Below are 14,743 nucleotides of genomic sequence, written 5' to 3' on the forward strand. Positions count from 1 at the left end.
CCCTCGACCCCCACCAGCACTAGGCCATAAGCTCCTTATAAGCCTGACTATAGATAATTTACCTCTCTGTCTTTTCCTATGCAGGGTCTAGCCCTGGGCCTTATGAATGAATCACAAAGCTAAAGAATGAAGATAAGAATTTAACTTTTCTGTACTTCGGGTTGCAGCAACCCAGTTCCATATCCAGCCGAATATCAAAAGCATGAAAATAATCAGCTCATAGGTCCATGTGTGCTGTTTCCATCTTGTTCATCCAGGGCGGGGGGCGGGGGCAGGTCTGGGGCCTAGAAAAGTCCACTTGTCCCAGTTTAAATGAGACTGTCCTGGTTTTATAAGGGAACACCCCATGTCTCGGGAATCCCCTCAGTCACCCTAAACACAGCTTTCAGCAAGTATTTGTTGAATGTTTGAAAGATGAGACTCCCTCCCAGAGCTGTTGAAGGATCAACGAAAGTGTGTCTATAAAAATGCTTTAAGAATTCCAGTTGGAAAGTATCACCCAGTGTCAGCTGTGATTAGTGTAAGGTTTTGTGCTGATTGACAAGAAGAAGCATCTAACTTTAAGTGCCAGATGCACCTGTCCCCTGGTCCTCGGGACCCTCACCGGACCCAGTTTACAAAATGGTGGAGTTGGGAAGAGAGTGGGAAGGTAGGAGGCTGCAGGTGGTGGTCCTGGGACCACATGTCAAACCCTGCCCATGTCAAACTTTCTGCCAGGACCTGTCATCTCTGAGTTGGGATCCACAGAGCAAATAAGAAACCCACCTTGCCATGGGGTCCATCAGAAGTGGAGTGGGGAGTGGAAGTGATTGAGTTGCCCATGACCAGTAAGAAGACATTCTCCCAACATCCCCAGACTTCAGTCCCCTCCACCACCACCACCAGACAAATCTCTCTTGATGCCATTTCTTTGCCTCATAGGTAGTACGCAGATAGGAGAACTTCCAGGGGAGTGAGAGTGTCTCACATGATAGAGATGGGTAGGTGGGCAGTGATACAAGAGAGAGAAGTGGCTTGGGTTGGGGAGAAGCCAGTGGAGCAAGGATGTGGTGTAATATTAAGGCAAGAAGCATTTTCATAAAGATTTAATGTGGGGAGCATGGCTTAATTTATCCCTCTCCCTATCCCTTTACAAAGGCTCTTCTGCAAAGATTTATTCTTTGAGGTCTTTGGCTCCAAAACTGTGCTCCTTTTGGATGTGCCTAACCAGCATTAAGGACAGCGAAATGGGGCCCAACTGGACAGAAGCGACACTTTCCTTACATCTGGCCAGTGAGAAAGAGAGCTAGGATTTGTCCTTGGATAGATGACAGGGCTGTGGCTGAAAGGGAGAGAGAGAGTGAGAAAGAATTAAAGAGAGAACCCAAAGATTGGATCTGCCTGAGCTCCGTAGTGGGGACGGAGAGAGCACCAAGCTTTCCAATGAAGCCAGAGCGTACCGCACACCACCTTGAGCCTCGGCCAAATTGTCATTTCTAGGGAAGGTACCATGGGTATGTGTAGTACCACCAAATCAAATCCCGGGTTGTTTTCTTCCACCTGCAAGCCATCTGAGCTCCCACTCCCTCACCCCCATGTAGATGCAGAAATTGCCAGAAAGCCATCTGCATACCTAATAAGCTGGGCCTCTCTTCAATAGCATAATAGCTGAAATTCTTAGTGCCTTTGTGTTCCATAACATTCTAAGGCTCCAAGCACATTATCTTACTGTTTCTGACTATAACCCAACAAAGGAGACTGATAGGATCATCCCCATTCAGCTGATGAAGAACTTAAAGCAAAAAAGAAATCAGGCTGAAGTGACCCAGCTGGCCTGAACAAAGCTGATATGAAATCCCAGCCTCCTGGTAGCCCCATTCTGCAAACCAGTGCCTTTTGCCTCCAGATAGACGGAACAGAGGCAAAGGGCACAGCCACAGAGCCTGGGAATTTGGCTATGCACTTGGAGCCGAACTCAGCTTAAGACTGACACTGATTCTGGATCTGAGCAGGGTCAGCTCCAAGCGTGCCCTGTGGGCTTGTGCATATGGCCTTGGGGCTTGATTTCTCCCAGGAGTTTAATCAGAAATTTCCTTCAATTCTTTTCATAGCCTTTGAGCGTGAAGGTTGGAATCTAGACATTCAGAGGGTTACTTGTGAACTGTCAGCAGGGTCCTTTGGACCATTCTGTGAAAAAGCCCAAAATACCCTACCAAAATACCTAAAATTCCTCAGGGACAGGAGAATCAAAAGAGTGACAACCAGCCAACTGAGAAGTCCTGATGAAAACCGCTAGGTCATATTTTTCTATAAGCATTGTCACCTACTTGAAAGTCTGAGTCATTTTGCCGGTCCCAGGGAGGATGGATGAGTCACATTGATGAGAAGGAGACTTTTTTCTTTAACCCAGTTCTCTAACCTTTTACATGAACACTCTTGGTCTGCCCTGCTCTTAAAATACCCAGATGGGTTGTATAAGATCCCGCACCATGACTGTTTGTGCAAGGTCACTCCTTGTATTTGTGAATTTGAGTCTTTTATTGCTCAGAATGAATGTTCTCATTTATTTAAAAAAAAATTCAACCCAAGTTCTAATAGCAAAAATAATTTCATATCCTCCCACGGAGCTGGAAACTTAAACTCAGACATGGAGGAATGGAGCCTCAGGATCAGAACTGAAAATGACTAGTTTCCCAGCCCAAACTAAGTAAAAAGCTGGAGGAAGAAATAGGAAAAAATGAATGAGAATTAAGGCTTTCTATCATTTCCACAAAACAAGTTACCCAAGTGATGTAGGCTCGGGTTGTGCTTTCTCAAGTTTTATTTCTAATTGAAGATGGCTTTTGGAATTTGTTGACACAGTTAAGAAGAGACGCCCCAAATTCTTTTCTTTTTTATCAAGCTCAGACACCAACAGAAGGAGGAGGGACAAAGCGCAAGAGGAAGTAGAGACTTCCCTGTGAAGGTCATCCTGGGTCACCTAGTGCTTTGACATCAGAGTGATTTAACTGGAAATGCTGCCTGGGGCGTGTTTAGTAGCTTAATAGCCACTGACTGTAGAAGGCCTTCATTCCTTCTACACTGAAATCCATAAGCCATCCATATTACATTCTCAGAGCTTATAATAGTGTCCAAAATTCTGTACTGAGAATATGGTTTAAGCCTTTAATATGTCTTTTAAATATCTTTGTTCTTTTAATAAGGCCAAAATAGGGTGAGGAACTGGGGTAGTATCTGCATAATTCTTAAGTCTTCCCATTTGGAATGGAGGATTTGATCACCTGATGTGGATGACCCAAATTAGTGAGCTACATTGATTGTATATGTCAGCTTCTGCTACAGAAACAAATATCCCTAGTGTCTCAGTGATTTCAGTAACATTTATTTCATGCTCAGGAGCAGGGAGAGCTGTGGATTAGCTGTGGCTTTGCTGAGATCTGCTGGGTTTTGCTGTGATTAACTTAACTCAGCAACCTGTGTCTTCTCATTCATGACCTCCTTGTGAACAGCAAATACTCAACAGGACAAATCAAAGCACATGATACCTTTTAAAGTCTCTGTTCAGAATTGGCACACTGTCACATCTGCTCATATGCATCGACCAAAGCATGCCAAATGGGTAGGACTAAGGACAATGAGATAGGACTATATGATAGAGAATGGGAGAGCAAATGTAGTTGAGTATCATCCTCCAATCTACTATAGCCTACCTTCTTGGTCACAAATATTTATTTTTCTCCTACCAAAAAAATATATTCATTTCTCCCTAAGCCATTCCAAGAGCCTCACTCAGTATGGCATCAGATTTAAAGCCAAGGACCTCATGATCTATATCAGATTTAGATGTGGTTACTCTTGCTTTGAGAACTATAAACCAAATTATTGTCACTCCCTCCCCTACACACACACACACACACACACACACACACACACACACACACTACAGCAGTAAAAAGCTACAACAAACACCCTCAGCTGGAAAGGAAAGAATGGGAAACAGCACTCAGTGAGTACTCATGATGATTCATTTGCTATGTCAGCTTGTTTGGGCCATGGTACCCAGAAATTTGTTCAAACATTATTCTGGATGTTTCTGTGAAAGTGTTTCTAGTTGAAATTAATATTAAAATGAGTAGAGTTTGAGTAAAGCAGATTATCCCTCCCAGTGTGGGTGGGCCTCATCTCAATCAGTCAAAGACTTGAACAGAACAAAGCCTGATCTCTCCCAAGCAAGTAATTCTGCCAGCAGACTACTTTTGGATTTGAACTGCAATTCTTCCCTGGGTCTCCAGCCTGCTGGTCTACCCTACAGATGTTGGCCTTGCTAAACCTACATGATTGCATATGCCAACTCTCTCTCTCTGACTCTGGCTCTGGCTCTCCCTCTCTCTCCTGAGAGTGAGATAGAGCCAAAATGTATATAATTTTTATATATTTATAATATTTATGTATTTATAATATATAATGTCTCCTGTGTGTTCAGTTTCTCTGCAGAACTTTGACCAAGCGTGCTTCAGTGCAGTCCTGATATCTCTCTCAGCAAATGTTGAGAAGCCCTACAGGAGGGGCTGGAACCCTTCTCCATTAAACCTTGGTCGTGATTCCCGGGAGAGTCTCCGCGGCCTGTTGTTCTCCATGGCTCCTGACCACACTCTCTCTTCCTTTTCCATTACCTGACTTTGGAAAATCTGCCCATCCTGGGGGTCAAACAGCTTTCTCTGTGAGCTTCTCCCGCCCACGCAAGTGCACACCTAAGGGTTGTTTGACATCTTGAATAATCACTGTCCCTTTTGTTCAGTCAGGTGGCACTTTTGGCAGTCCAGCTCTATCAGAAACTCGGTTAGGCGCGTGGGTGTGTGGGTGTGTGTGTGCATGTGTGTGTGTTTAATCAGCTTGGTTCCCAGAAGCTCCCCACACCAACAGCAGCGCACACAATCTTTTTCCAGACCTGCCCCTTTCTATAGACTCTAGATCTAAACTTAGCAGGCCTTCGTGGGACTACCTTAGGGTATTGGAACCTGCAAAATCTGTGCATAGGCAAGGACTCAAGCAGGAGAACATACACTATTCAGAGGTCATAGTAAATGCATGATGGCCAAGCTCTCGTTTTGGTGTTTGTCCTAGGGCTGTGAGTTCATTTGAAAATATTTTGCTGGCTGAAGCGTCAACCTTTAACTCTGCGGGTCTGAGGATGTCTGGTTCCTCTCTTTCCCTTTCATCCCAGTGGGGAGTGAGGGCATTGTTAGAGACGGCTTGCATGGGAGGCGGCTGGAAGTGGAGTCCTGAAGGATCAGTAGGAGTTCAGCAGCTGGAAGCGACAGGAGGGCGGGCATCTCAGCACAGAGACCACAGGGAGAAGGCAGGAGCCGGTGGCCAGGAGGGCAGTGCAGCTCACGCTGGGCACACTGGAACCGGAAGTGGGAAGACAGATGAGGCTGGGCCGCCATCCACAGGGCGTCCTGCGAGAACAGGGGGCACCCGGGCTGTCAGGTGTCAGAGTGCAAACTTTACCCAGAGGGCTCACTTAAAACAGCTGTGTTGCACAGTCAGACAGGACTCCGTGCAGGCTGCCTGTCGTCTGCACAGGGTGCGCGCACCAGCGAGAGCCGTGCCTCATCACAGCTTTACAAGGCCTCCCATTCTCTTCTTAAAACCTGGAAAACAAAGCGTATGAAGCTGGCTGGAGAGGATGATCTACTGTTGCAGGCAGCAAGAAAGGACAGCCTTTCGTGTGAAGGCAAGCGCACACAGGCCCCCAGGGGGCTCGCTGCTCATTTTCATGTTTCCCGAAAACTGTACTTTGCTCTCAAAACTTCCCTCTTCCTTAGGCATTTCCAAGAGCCCAGAGTTCAGACCGGCAGGCACAAGCAGGCTGCTCGTCGTTTACAGAATAATAAACCTTGGGATGGCATCTGCCAGCGATTGGCCCGGCTTCTGCATTCTGACTTGAGTGTCAGAGACACGCTGTTTTTCAGGCATCCTGGGGATCAGGCTCTCTATGAGGCTGTGGTCTCTGGTTCCTCTCCTTCATTTCTTTGTGTTTCTTCTTCCACTTCATGCCTTCCAGCCTGGAGGAAGAGTGCCCAGCTCTGCTTCCCATCCAGGTCTCAGCACAACAGAACTGGTCTGATAGGATTTTAGCCACAAACACAGAAACTGAGCTCAAGGGCAAAGTCAGGTCCTGGGTCTTTACGGATTGGGGTTCTGGTCTCAGCCCTGAGGTGTCCTTGAGGTGCTTCCCAAGGAAACTCACTTCACCTCTCATGGGTAGAATGAGGGGTATAGGTTTCACAATTCCTTGAAATGCTGAGATTTATAAGGTCCGTTTCTTTCATCGTCTTTCCACGGATGTCCACTCAGCGTTTTTAGGAATGGCCCAGAACTTCCCGTGGAGTTGGAGAAGATATATACACTCAACTCTACCCTTTGCCCCAGCTTCTACCTTGTGTTTTGAAAGAGCAGCTCTCGATACCTGGGGACGTCAGCACAGAGAAGCAGCACAGAGGCACCAGAACGCAGGTGGGATTGGAGAAGTGCCCTTGGGATCGTCAGAAACCCACGCAGGGTATGGTGCGCCCTGGAGACCCCCATAAAAGCATCTAGGAACCCTCTCTGTTGGATACAACTGTATACGCATATGGAAACTCTCATAAAGACAAATGATATCTAACACAGAGGGTAAATATCTCCACCAAAAAAATACCCTGAAAACATGACTTCAAATTAATGAAGCCTCTGCCAGATTTTCTGAAGATTAGCTTATTTGTAGCAGTTATGGTCTGTTTGACATTTAACATAATGTGAATTATGGTCATCAGTAAAAAAACAATAGCACTTCTCTTTTCTTTTACCCTGGAATGACATTGTAAATGTTATGAGAGTCAGCCTTTGAGTGTCTAACAATGGCACCGCTGTGAAATTAAAGGTGATTTCAGATGTGGTTTTCAGGATGTTGTCTTTAAGAAGAAGAAGACGTAAAAACATAACTGCTAATTCAATCCATTTTATTAATAAATATTATTCATTATGGATTTATTAATCCATTTTATTAATAAATAAATAATATTTTCTTCAGTTTTCTTGACTTTAGTAAAGCAAGACAGAATCTTGGTGTCATTAATATATTTTACCTTAATCAATGCCTTGCTTTTAATGTCATCAAGTGAAAAATAAAAACTCATCCATACCACTGGTAGGAAAGGAAACTTTTGAGGGAACCACTGAGCTGTCTACATTTTCTGTCTTCACGACCCCTTCTGTGCCACCCTGGGAGGACTGGAGGTGAAACGTAGTAAGAAGGCAGAGTCTCAAGTTCCCTCCTCTCCACCGCCCGCCCCGCCCAGAAGTGTCCAGGGAAGGAGGATGCTGAGTGAGACCGAATGGCAAATATCACTGAATTAATTTCACTTCCTTCACTTGCTGTCTTCGTGTGTGACCTGGAGGATGGCGAGGCAGAATGAAAGCAGATAGTCACAGAGGAACTGCTGTGAGTTTTTAAAATATACACATCCACAGTTGGTGGTAAGAAAACATGAGCTTTAACAGGGGGAAAACAGTGGTGGTGCTCGATGCCATGGGTGTTGGTGTTTGAGTTCTGCGTCCTGCACAGCTCACCGCGTGGTTGGGGCTTGGGGTCCAAGTCCAACAAACCTGTCATCGACCTCACGAGGGCCAAGCAGGCTGGCATGAGGTCAGCTTTGATTGCTGTGAAGCAACTCGAAGTCCATCCCAGCTCCACAGCTCTTCTGAAAGGTTGGCAGCATGCCCATGGGGAACCTCAGGGAGCCCATCTACCACGGACTTGAACCAAAGACTTCTGGCAAATGGCGGATGCAGCACTCCCTGCAGTGGGTTAAAATATGTCCACACAGTCTTTGAGATGTCCCCATCAAGGGGCCCCTCTAACTATGGGCCAGTGTCAGTGACTCGCTTCTGGTGAGTAGAATGTCTGGGGGGGTGGTGAGGCCATGGGACTGCTAAGGCTAGCTCATAAGGGGCCATGCAGTTTTTGCAGGCTGTCTTCCAAGATGTTTGTCTTTGGAGATTAGCTGCCATGTGGGGAGGAAGCCCCGGCCATCTGGGGAAGCCACATATAGCTGCTCCCGCTGAGGTTCCGGCTCGCTGTCGGAATGGCCTACTATGCATATACGGGAGGAAGCCTTCCCTTCTGGAGGACTCCAGCTCAGCCACTGGAAAGGCATGAAGACCCCAAGTATAGACCTGTTGGCTGAGCTCTTTCAGCCCTCAGAAAATTTAGAGATAATCAGAATAAAGGAATGGCTGTTTCCAGCTACTGAGTTCTGGGATGGTTTGTGACACAGCAATAGAAAGTTATCTAATCTTTCAGACTGTCTTTTCCAATGATATCATCTATCCCAAGTCCTATTCTATGTTGTGACCTTGACATATCTACCACCAAGAGCTGGAGTCTATGTCCCCCACCCCCTTAAAGCTGGGCAGGGTTGTGGCTCACTTGTAACCAACAGAAAGTAGCAGAGTGTTGCCGTATGCCTTCTGAGCCTGGGACAGAAAAGGCAACACGGTTTCCCCTTTATTCCCTGAAGCATCCCCTTTTGGAGCCGTCAAAGTCTGGCTACCTTGCTGTGAGGAACCTCATGTCAGTATAGGTGCTCTCTTTAAGGGCCCCAGATGATGTTTCCAACAGCCAGATGTGACCGTCAGAACTGTGGAGGAGCCATCTTCAAAATCCAGTCCTGTTAGGGGGCGCCTGGTTGGCTCAGACAGTTAAGTGTCTGCCTTCAGCTCAGGTCACGATCCCAAGGTCCTGGGATCGAGCCCCACATTGGGATCCTTGCTCTGCGGGGGACCTGCTTCTCCCTCTCCTGCTCCCCCTGTTTGTGCTCTCTAGCTCTCTCTTTGACAAACAAATAAATAAAATCTTTAAAAAAAAAAATCCAGCCCCATTGACCCTGCAAATGGTGTGCTAATCTCAGCCCTCTGAGAAGCAGACACCAAGATGGGGTCAAACTGCAAGGAATTCATGGCGGGAGGTATGAGAGAAGCCAGGAGAGACTGGCAGAGCAAGCAGACCACAATGGAAAGAAGTTAGTTAGTTAGTTAGCTAGCTAGTTAATTAGTTAGTGTGGTAACATCTTAGATTGCCATGTAGTCTAAGGAAAACCTGGCAAGACTGCTGAGGAATCCTTCAGCCCAAGTTACCCATCGAATGAGTTCTGACTCCCCCAGGAACCTGCCTGCCTTAGTGTCCCTGTCACATCATGGGCTGGGAGCAGTCCGTAGGAATTGTGGCTTCAGCAAAAATATGGCAATGGATTTCAGAGCACAGCAGCTTCTGATCCCAAATTCATTCAACTCCACTGAAGCGAGTGCAGACCTGTGGTCAGAACTGTGGTACCCTCACGATCTCTGGACTGCCAGTCACTGGTGCTTGGGTGTGGTTGCCTGACATGAAAGAGGGAACACCAAGCGCCATTTTAGAAAGCCATCTACCGCACCTCTGTTCCCAGCACTATTTCCAGGATTAAGATGGATTTCTGATATCTTCTTCTACCCTATTTGTCTGAATCCTTTAGCCTGTGGTGATCCAGGGGTCAGGGGAGGGGGGCGTTGCAGGAATGGGTTCCAAATGACTCTTTATGTGACTTCCCATTCTCAGACCGACCACAGAAAGCCCCAAGATCTCTCTAACCCAAGACCTGAAGGAGGACCCACGAATAGAGACAGTAAGACCAAACATGACTGCCGACTTGACGGGACACAAAAGCAGAGCTGCACGTGGGAAGCAGACCGTGCTGTGTGTTCAGGCTCAGAAGGCCAGGAGAGGCATAATCATTTTCAGAGCAACTCAGGGCTGAGCAGGAGGGGCCAGTATGATACCATGAACAGTCTTGGGTCATCTCGCCTAAACTTCAGTGGGAATAAGGTGTGTGGGCTTCTCTGGAAACTTCAGTTACAGAGTCAAGAAGAACAACTTCCTGTTACAATCTATTTCAAGATTGGAAGTCAAATAGGCAACAAGATGTAGAAAACAGTAACCTTTCAATGGGATGTATATGACTTGACCAAAATGAAATGATCACTGACTTTAAGAATAATAGGTAATATCCTGACAATTTGTGAACAACTTTAACTCTACAGACAGCTATTTATGGAATGCATGCTGATGTGTGCACACATGTATGTGCCCAAACACACACACACACACACACAAAGAATATAATGATTAATCCAGAATTCTATGTTAACTTCTAGGAAAGAAAGTAGGTGAGCTAGATCTAGATCCTTCTACAGTCTAAATGTTACAGTTGTACCACATTGTCTGACTCATTTCTCTTTTTTATTTGGCTGCCAGGAAGCTCAGAACTAAATTGACAACTTATTATAACAACTGTATATGATCTTATATTCTGACATTTTGAATTCTACTTCTTTGCTTCCTCATCCACCAGCCCCTCCCACCACAGCCTACCCTTCTGGTTCTGAGTTATCTTTGTGTTAGTCCTCATGGTTTCCTTTCATTCCCATTTTCCTCTTGCTGACAACTTTTGTTTAATTACATGTTTGGTTGCATGTACTTCTTGTAGAACATCTCAAATTCCTTCCAAAATGACAGTATGAACTGTAGACCAGGAAAAACTAAATTTTGATTGCTTTTGTGTGCTGAATACTAAGTGCTTTCTATACATCATAAACACCATAGAAACAGGTGTCATCCTCATCTTTTTATGGGCGAGGAAACTGAAGTATAAATAGCCACTCACTTGTTCCATCTTAGAGGAGTTAGATGATCAAGTTTGACTCTTGACAGCCTTGCACCAGAGCTGGTGTTCTTACCCACTGTGCTATTGGCCTTGATAGAGCAGATGGAGAGTCAGCCACCAGCACTATGTGAATGCACACACACACACACACACACACACACGTACACACAATATACAACATGCTCCCCAGAGGCAAATAGCTCAACACATCCCCAACCCTGCTGTTTCTCCAGACTTGAAAACTTGGCAGGCGAGTTGCCAGTGAAGAGCCTGATCTGCAGAAGAAAAGAAGCCCAGAGATGCACTTTGCAAAGGCCCAGCCAGAGCAGAAACTGTGGTCCTCCTCGGCCCTGCGGGTCATCTCTCTGCTGTGTTAGTACAGCTCTCCACCCTGTAGATGAGGGCTGTGACGCTGCTGTGGAGTGGAGAACCCTCCGATCCTGTGCCCCCCCGAAGTCGTGGCAGTGAGCTGAGCCAGCTGGGCAAGGTGACGAGCAGGGTCGGGATGGTGCACATTGATCACGCTGAGCTAGCACGAGCTCAAAAGTCAATATCTACTTGACATGCTGCAGTGCCCTCATGCACGCTGGGAGCTCGGCTCCTCCAAAACGTGCTTTTCCTTTTCTTGTAGATGATCAAGTAGGGGAAGGGGAGACGAGACACTGAGTGGACCCAACTATACTGGAAGCTTTTAATTTACTTCCAAGAAGTAGCATTTCCAGCCCTCTTCCAAGAATTTCAGAGCAGTGATGTGTGGGCTGGAAGTCAAGGTATGTCGTGTACCCACTGTGCACTCAGTACTGCGCTAAACCCCTATCAGGTGAATATTTGGTTTCCTGCCCAAGGCCTGTTAGAGGGTCACTAATTTCCTGCTTGTGTTTTGGGGGAAACTGCTCAGCATCACATACCACTTCCAGCCTCTTTATCCCTCATGTACCCTCCAAGGGAGGAAGAGCTACTTAACGGATGGGACATGGTGGAGAAAGAGCATGTGCGTCTCCGCCCCTTCCTCCACCTCTCTTTGGGACCCACCCACTTGCACAGAGTCCCGCTTCAGCTCTGTCCTTCTGGTCCCTAAGTTTAACCACTAGGTTCTACTTTTTGGGGGGACACTAAGTTGAGGCATGCTTTGGACCTCGGGCTTGCATACCTGTGTCTGAGAGGGTCTCCACCTGGGTGTCATCATGGAACGGGTCACTGTTGCCAGGTTACCATGGACCCAAGCCATAACCTCCAACCTCCTTATGAAGGTAAAAAGGATGGCGTTTTCCTCTCCCTCTGCCGGCTCCTGCGTCTATTTCTCAATTGGCATCAAACTCAATTAATCTCAAATTTACCATGTAGCTTTGGGCAACTTCTTAAACCCCTTGAGCTCCTCCATTCTGCAAGTGTTAAACATCGATTCTATATGATCTGTGGGAAATAAAGCACTCTCCAAGGACCCACTGCCTAGCAGGAGACCCACCCGTATAAACAAATATAGGGTTGGAGGATGAGAGTGCTGGGATGGATTAGTGATGTCTGCCCTGGGCATGGAATTTGAAAGTGGTATTTGTCATCCCTGCTCCATGGGATAAGAGGCTTCAGTGAAGCATCTGTTTCCTGGGTTCTGTTAAATCTGGTGGCAAGACCTCCCTACCTCCTTGTTTAATGTAATTTAATTCAACAGACGTGTGTTGGTTGATTTCTGTGTGCCAGGCATTTATATTCAAAAATTCTTTCATTTCTATGACATGCCCATCTGGCCATTATGAACATCAATCTTGGCTCATTTGAGAAATGCTTTTTGGAGAATTTCACTATGAACTCCCTATACAGGGCAAAACCACATGTCATATCAACCTGTAAAAGTTCAATACAGAGTCCAATAGCAGTACATGGCAATACAGAATATTAATTTCTCTCTGAGACTGTTGACTCCATGTATGAATCTTCATCAGTCAAGATGTAGGTGGGAAGCACTCTCACAATGACCCTGTGACTTCATCCAATGTCCTGCCATATATGACGCTAAACCTTATAACACTGTTTCACTGAGTCCTCACCACTACCCATGAGGCAGCCTCAGTTGTCATCCCCATCATTCTCATTTTATAGATGAGGAGAATAAAGTTTAGAACGGCCAGGGGTCTGCCTCATGACCCAGGACTACAAGTGCCAGACCTGCGCCTTGAACCCAGGTCTTACAACTCCAGAGGCTGTAACCACCCCTGCTTCACACAGTCCTTCACCGTGAAACAATAACAAAAACTTCTGGGCTAAAACTTCCCTTCTGAAAAGTTCTAAACATCACACTCACTGAACACCAGTATCCCCAGTTTGAGTAAGGCATTACTACCCATTACGACCAGGTGACCTTGGGCAAGTCAGTTCCTTCATGGGCCCTGTTTTCTTCATCTGGAAATGTGAACACTCAGCTCAAATGACTTTGGTTCAAAAGAAAATCTTCTGATGTATATTTCAAAGCCAAGAAGGTGGAGTCCTAAGAAAATCCATGTGTAATTTATCCATGTCGTACATTAATTTATTAACACTCCCTCATTAATAATTAGGTTACCATTTTCTCCCAGTGCCCAGTGGGGAACTGGTTCCCTTTCCAGATCATTGGCAGTAAAACCTGAAGGAATCATATTTTCAAGCTGTTGTCTCCATCAGAACTAATGCATTCTAGAAGCAGTATTTGACATCTATGCATTGAGGACCTGGCGCTGGATTACATTTCTAAGTCAAAACGTAGTAAAGTTCACATTCGGAAGGATTTCACCATAATCCAATAGTACCTTCATGGGCCTTTAAGCCTCAAACCACATTTTAACCCCTGAATTCTCAGGGAGGGCTTGGTCATATCATTTTTCAATAGAGACATTTCACGGTTTATTGATTTTATCCAAGAATTTAAAAAGGCACTTAACAGCAAAAAAGGAGTTTGGTTTAACTTACAAAACTAAATGTATCCTGAGCCCTTAGATTTAAAGGAGTCTTGCTTGATAAACACAACAGTGAATGAATTACTCATAAACAACCAGGTCCCTGTGAACAACGACTATTGTTTTCTCGACAGAAGATCACCATAGTCGCATTCTGTTAAGGACAAGAGTGTTCCCCTTTATGTACAGCTAAACCTGCGGGATGGACCATCTTGGCAAGTTTCAGCCAAAGCACACAAATAGATTCTGAAACGTCCAGGGCTAAGGAATAGACCTCATAAGCCCTAATGGGATGTGTTGAGTCTTGAGCTGGAAAGTTGTTCCCCTCATTGTCTGACTTTAAAAAGAAGAAGAAAGCAAAGAGTGGGGGCTGGGATGAAAGTAAGAAAGAAAAGAAGAAATGGAAGGAAGCACTGTATTCATGGGTGGAGAGGAGTGGAGAGGATTTGCTTAATGGACTTCCGTCTGCCCACCTGCTTTGCCTTTCCCTTGGGTATCTTGGCCATGGCTCTATTCAGACATTTCTGGATTTGATGAAGAAGGCAGAGCTACCCCACAAAGGTAAGGCGGTGATGGGTTGCTGGACCATTGGCCTTGGAAGACATCTTCAGTTTGACTCATCTTCATGTAGAGCTGAGAAAACAAAGGCACCTAAAGAACCAAGAAGCAAAGAAATCACTTGAGCCGCTCAGCTTGGAAGTGATAAGTATAATAGAGAGCACTCACCCACCTTTTCTTGGGCTGCCACTCATTTCGTCCCAGAGCATCTCATGGAGGTTTTCCCACAACGCACCCACAGCCATCTTCTGCCGCTATGAAAACCTTGGGTCACTGCTCCAACCCTAAACATACAAAAGAGGCTTCAGATCCTAACAATAGGATGACCCGATTTTGAAATTAGACTCGGAACAGAGTCACCCACTGACGTTCGATAGTTACCAGGTAGCAGCAGGTGCCAGCAAGGAGCTCCTTATTAGTAGAGTAAATGAAGGTCAGCACCGCATCATTTCATCAAAATCATCAAATATTTTGGGCGCATGCCTTGTGCCATGGGGAGAGAAACAGGGAGAGGGGAGGGGAAGCAGAATGGAGAGG

The sequence above is a fragment of the Mustela lutreola genome, chromosome 4 (assembly GCF_030435805.1).
Source record: "Mustela lutreola isolate mMusLut2 chromosome 4, mMusLut2.pri, whole genome shotgun sequence".
Classification (NCBI taxonomy): Eukaryota; Metazoa; Chordata; class Mammalia; order Carnivora; family Mustelidae; genus Mustela; species Mustela lutreola.